Genomic DNA, 6,000 nt, shown 5'->3' on the forward strand with positions numbered 1-6,000 from the left:
ACCCTCAAATGGTGGCTGATTTTTTGTAAGCAAGATAACAGCAAAGCATTGAAAGGCAAGCACCTATATCGTTCTTAATCATGGCAGCCTGCTGCAGCCATTGGGTTAACTGGACAAGACTATGAGTATTTTTGGTTGTAGGTTTATTAAGCAGAACAGTTGCAAAACCTAACAGAGAAAGACTGGCAGGGCTAAAAAGAGTAATTGCCATTTGAAGCGGGAACTGAAGCTATGGTTTACACTTTTCTAACCAAAACAATAAGGATCTTAGTGGTGTATGCGACAGCTCATTTGCAGAGAGGACTCAGGATGTAAGTCAGTGAGTGGTTATTATATGCAATATGGCAGCCATCCGGATTTGTTGGAGATCTCGAAACAAAACAACGGTTGCCACTCTCCAACTGCTGGAGAGGCAAGAGTACATGCTCTTAATGAGGCACATGCAATGAGCTTTACAATGGGTCATATGCAGTTGCTAAAAGACCTGGGTGAGGTAAAATGTGAACAACCTATAACAGTTTTTTGAAGACTCACAGACATGTATAGCCATGGCAGAGCAGAACTAAAACCTTAAAAGTCAGATCTAAACATGTAGAAGCTGTGAAATTCCAAAAATGTAAAACAACTGATACAGTCAAATATGATTAAGTTGGGTAGTACTGTGAATCATCTTGCAACATAGCCTACATCTTAACAAAGCCATTACCAATACAAAAAAAAACATAATGACTTTATGTGTCATTTGGGTTTAGCAGATGTACACCTTTAAGCAAGGACTCTGTACAAAGTGAGTGAAATAAGTAACTCCTGTGTACTGACTATGCAATACCAACCATGTAATGAGTGTAAATAATGTGAATGACTTTTGTTTGTAATTATTTTGTTTGTAAATATTTAGTGTAATGAGGCAACATTCAAACCAGATAAGCAGAAGGGGTGTCAGGACATTAGAAAATTGCAAGGTGGTCATGTGCTGGTCTAGAATGACTGGAATGTAACAGTCAGCAGAATTGTAAAGGTTGGAGCCTCTCTGTCTGGGTCTGCAGTGATTGGCATGTAACAGTCAGCAGAAGTGAAAAGGTCACAGGCCAGGATGATTAGATCATCTAGCTAATGATTTGCTGGACAAAACTATATAAGAAGACTGCATACCCAATTCAGTACCTCTCCTTCACCTTCAGGTTCGGGCTCAGATTGTTGTCAGAGTAGAGGGTGGATAGTTATTGTTATTTTTGTTCCTTTGAGAAACAAGAGATAAAGTATTCCTGTTGGAACTAAATCTACTGTCTGAGTGTTTCTTTTTCTTATACTGCAAGCAGTTACCTCCTGTTCTAGCAAGGGTGAGTTGGCACCTAGTCCTTCCGCTGTGCACTAGGCCAACATTGCCAACCTACAGGAGGGGCCAGAAGGTCTTCCAAAATACAGAGATCAGTTCCTCTGGAGAAAACAGCTGCTTTGGAGGATGGATTCTATGACATTATATCCCACTGTGGTCCCTCCAGGAATTTGCCAGCCCACAGTTGTCAACTTTAGTAACATTATTGGAAAATATGTCCATGCTCCACGGTCTCTCCTTTTACAAAACACAATGGAATAGGACATTTGTCTTTCCTCCCTCCTCACCCCAATTACAATGAGAATTTAGTTCTATTGCAATTTATAGAGGACGTGCATTGAGAAATATGGTGTTATTTTAATTTAAATTTGCTAAGTTTTTGCACCATTACAGTTACCCCAAGAGAGTATCATGACTCCCGGGGAGTAAGTGTAAGGCATCAAGTGCATAATTGGCCTTCTTGATTATCTTTCGATAGCAACCAGCCATAGTAAACTCAAGCGGCCATCAGTGATCTAGAGCCTTTCAATTCTCTTTTAAGCCTGGTAATGACCAAAAATGACTATTGTCACTGGCCAAAGTGAAATGAATTGTGCCAGGAACCAGTTTATCCCTGTTAATAATGGTGGAATATATTATCGTTTTTCTGCTTCATAATTTACTCTCAAGAACATATGAGGGTTTTTTCCCCTGAGGGGTTTAGGTACACTTTTGGAAACTTATAAGCACTTCTTTAAAAAACAACAGCAACAATCCGTGGAGCACATCAGTCAGAATACTTTATCAGAATCAGGATGTGGACTTCTGGATATATAAAAAAATTCCTATCTTCTAACATTTTTGAGTTGTTCATGTGGAGATCATCCATGAGAAGGTGTATATTTCTCCATTTATGTGTGGAATTTCATCAGAATCAACCACTTCTTGAGAATCAACCAGTGTTCCCCATCTCATTCATAACTGTTAAGTTCTGTTTTCTTCCCATGTCTGCTTTGATTGTGCAACTAGACCCACCCAGGGCTATGAAAATTAAACCAACATTCAAGCTGCCCCTACCAGTAGTAATATGGAGACTTTTACACAGTTTGTAAAGTTGGATATATAGTTATGTGTGGATCATCAAACGACGAGTTGAGGTTTACAAATCAGTTTTATCAGTGGGAACTTTGAGCTCTTGCCAAGATCTGCCAAACAGAAGGTTTGCTTTGAGTAAAGTAGTAAATTGGTTTTTTTTTCATTGTTCTCTGAACATTTGACCTACTCAACAAGTGCTCAGGAGTGTTGAAAGCTCCCCATAGCTATCATCAAGAAGCGGCTCAATTTTCCATCAAGCAAGACTGAGCAGAATGTATTGAGAAGTGAGGTCTCTGAGTAGTCAGGTAAATTTGGCTGACTTCAAGAGCCAACATGCCTGTAGTTACCAGAAAGCAGCAACAGTCAGTGCTGGTGATTATGAAGATTTCTGTATTTCGGCACCTTGCATTAGTTGAGCACAGTGTGTGGGTTGTTAAACTGCTGAAATTTTATGCCTGCAAAGGACTATCATACTAAAGGTGATTTTAGAGGGGGAGAGGTTGGTGTTTTCCTGTACCTGTAATTCGAACATATGACATAAAATAGCACATTTATGGTATTCTAAAGGATATGTTCTGGACCAAAAGGCATAACTTTTAAGTGGTTCTGTCCTATGGGCCTGGCATGAAGTGATATGCTTTAGGGTAGACAAAGCCCATAACAGAAGGAACCGATAGTGTTTCTTAACCATTATAGACATTACCTCAATTGAATTTAAGTGTTAGGGAATGAGTCTGTCCAAACATCTATCAGGACTTGGAGGAGGTGGCCAGCCCAGCTGAAGGAAGGAGGCAGGAAGCAGTTCTTCCAGCTCAGAAGTACTAGGGTTGCGGATCCATGTCTTAACATGGGATGCCATGAAATACCAAAATAATTGGGCAGGGTTTCCAGTAGCTTCCAGTAAATAAATGGAGGATGGGAAACAGGTGCAAAATCCTTCCCCTACTCTCCATTTCTCCCCAAAGCTGCTTTTCTACCAGTTCAGTTTCATGGCCAGAAATGAAGCCTGCTGGAGAAAAGACAAAAGAGGGGGAAAGTGTTAGATTTCGTTTAGAGTCATGGATATGCCCAGTAGTGTGTGTGAATGCATTTTTTAGAAACTTCTCCAGAGACATAAATGTAAAAGGTAAAACTTACATTTATTCAATCATCTTCAGTTCACAACTTTGTTCCAAGAAAAGGTAGATAGAAAGAACCCTAGTCTAAAGAGATTACTTTCCCTACAACAAGTGGGCACAACTAACGCGCCATCACGTGTGTGGAGGTGAGAGAATGCTGCAGTGGGAAAGGCCCCACTGAGCAGGCTGCCATTGACCATGCACTCTGGTCAAAGGCTAGAGCAGAAGTGAGGCTAGCATGGGGAAGAAAGGAAGTTAGTGGGTGGTCTCCTGGCCCAGACAAGGAGGGCAAACAAGAGAGGCAACATCACTGTTAGAGTGATATACACAGCACCCCCCAGTGTCCAGGCATGAAGAAGTCGCTTATTCCAACAGAAAGTTGGAGAGAGGAAGATGGCAGGCAAAGGAAGTGTCCATTATCCTTCCTACCTAGGATTGTCAGCTCCAGGTTAGAAAATACATGGAAATGTGGGGGATTGAGCTTGAAAGAGGCCAGGTTTGGGGAGAGGAAGGACTTCAGTGAATCAGCTGAGTAGTTGAATAGAGCCATGTTGACCTTGAGGAAGACCAACTGCTCAGCATTCCAGAGGAGCAGGCATGAGCAATGTGGTTTGACAGTGTCACCCAAATATGAAAAAAACCACCCTCACTCTGCACGCTCCTCAGAGGTCAAGGAAGGAACCTCTGGGCAACAAAAGAAGTTCGGCCACACTGATTCCTTCATGGCCCAATAGTTCAGTGGATTTATGGACTGCAGCTCATAGAGTTCTGAAAGTTACTTTTTCATCATTGTAGCCACCATTGTTTGAGCAAAAGGTTTAGTTCAGCTATCTTCCAAAAATACTAGGGATTCTGCCTCTTTAAAAGAGAATTCTAAAAGTCCAGGTGCTCTTGCGCGTGCAGTCCAGCCTGACAGTAAAAAGCCTCACCGTTCAAAGTCATGTTGTTTGACAACTCTTACAGGGACAAAATTTCTGGTGGAATGTTTCTTCTCTGATGTGCCAAGGTTCTGTGCTTAAGGGCCCAACTGTACCTTACATTGTCCTTTTGACCTCCTTATTCCTGTTGAACAGACATACTTTGGGATTTCCATGCTTGGAATTCAGTACCCAAGCATGTGAAGGTTTAATTTAGATTAAGACCACTGTAGAGGTAGAAAGGGGTCTTCTCACTGAAGTGCTGGGAGCCACTATTTGCCCTAGAAGCCACTGCTTGGGAAACTTACATGCATAGATAGGGTTTTGATGGTATACACTTGCCCTTTGGGGATAGGGATATGAGGACTAGTCTAGTTTCAGTGGCAGCCCCTGATCAATTCTGATTGGATGCAAAAGCTGGGAAACTCCTGGGTGGGAGCAAAGACAATTTGGTAAGAGGAAGGAAGACATCCTCACTAGTGAGAGGGCAGTGTGGAAATTGCCAGCTCTGACACAGAGGTCAGTAAGTTTGTGGCATTTGGCAACTAGTAATTTTTGAACAATGAAGGGTACCATGAGCAGAGGAGTTCACAGCCATGAGTTATACCGTATTTGTCTTAAAGGTGTTTGGGAATTTTTTTTGTATTGATCTTTCTCACAACTAACTTGTGCAGTTGCCCTCTTTGGCCAAATAAGGATCAGAGAAGGTGGAAGCATTGTCAAAGTTCTCAAAGTCCCATGATTGTCACAGCATGCTGACTTTTAAAGCGGTTTCAAGAACTGTGGTACATAAATAACCAGTCTTTGTTCCAACCCAGGATTTCTCCAGCTTTTGCATCCAATCAGAATTTGTCATGAAACTAGACTAGAACTCTCATTTGAGGATGATCATGAAGCCCATTACACAAGGAGCTTGAACTATGTTTTGAACTTGTCTGGCAGGAACAGCCACACAGGACTATGAGGCAACAAATCCCACCATAGTGGGAAAGTGTTGGTTAAGAGCATAAGGAGGGAAATCCCCAGTTAAATTCCCAATCCAACCATGAACTCACAAGGTTGGCCTCAGGCAAACCATTGTCTCTTGATCTTTCTATTGCTCCGTTTCTGTCCCTAGAAGCTGAAATGACTAAACTGAGGCTGTCATACTTTGATCTCATAACGAGAAGACAAGAGCCACTGGAAAAGACAATAGTGCTGGGAAAGGTTGAAGTCAGCAGGAAAAGAGGATGACAACCCAACAGGAGGTAGATTGACCCTATAATGGCACTCAGTTTGTAAGACCTGAGCAAGGCCATTAATAATAGGACCTTCTGGAGGACATTGATTCATAGGTTCACTATGAGTCGAGTCAGAAGAGACTTGACAGCACTTAACACATGCACACATACACAACATCCCTCCTCTTTCTGTTGCACATATAAATAAGCCAGATGGTTATACACCTCATGCATCTGATGAAGTGAGATCTGACTAAGAAAAGCATGTTCTGGAATGCAAGTCTTTTAAGGCAGCACTGGACACATTAAGAAGGTACTAGCAGTGTTGTCCCTTT

The sequence above is a fragment of the Sphaerodactylus townsendi genome, linkage group LG04, assembly GCF_021028975.2.
Source record: "Sphaerodactylus townsendi isolate TG3544 linkage group LG04, MPM_Stown_v2.3, whole genome shotgun sequence".
Classification (NCBI taxonomy): domain Eukaryota; kingdom Metazoa; phylum Chordata; class Lepidosauria; order Squamata; family Sphaerodactylidae; genus Sphaerodactylus; species Sphaerodactylus townsendi.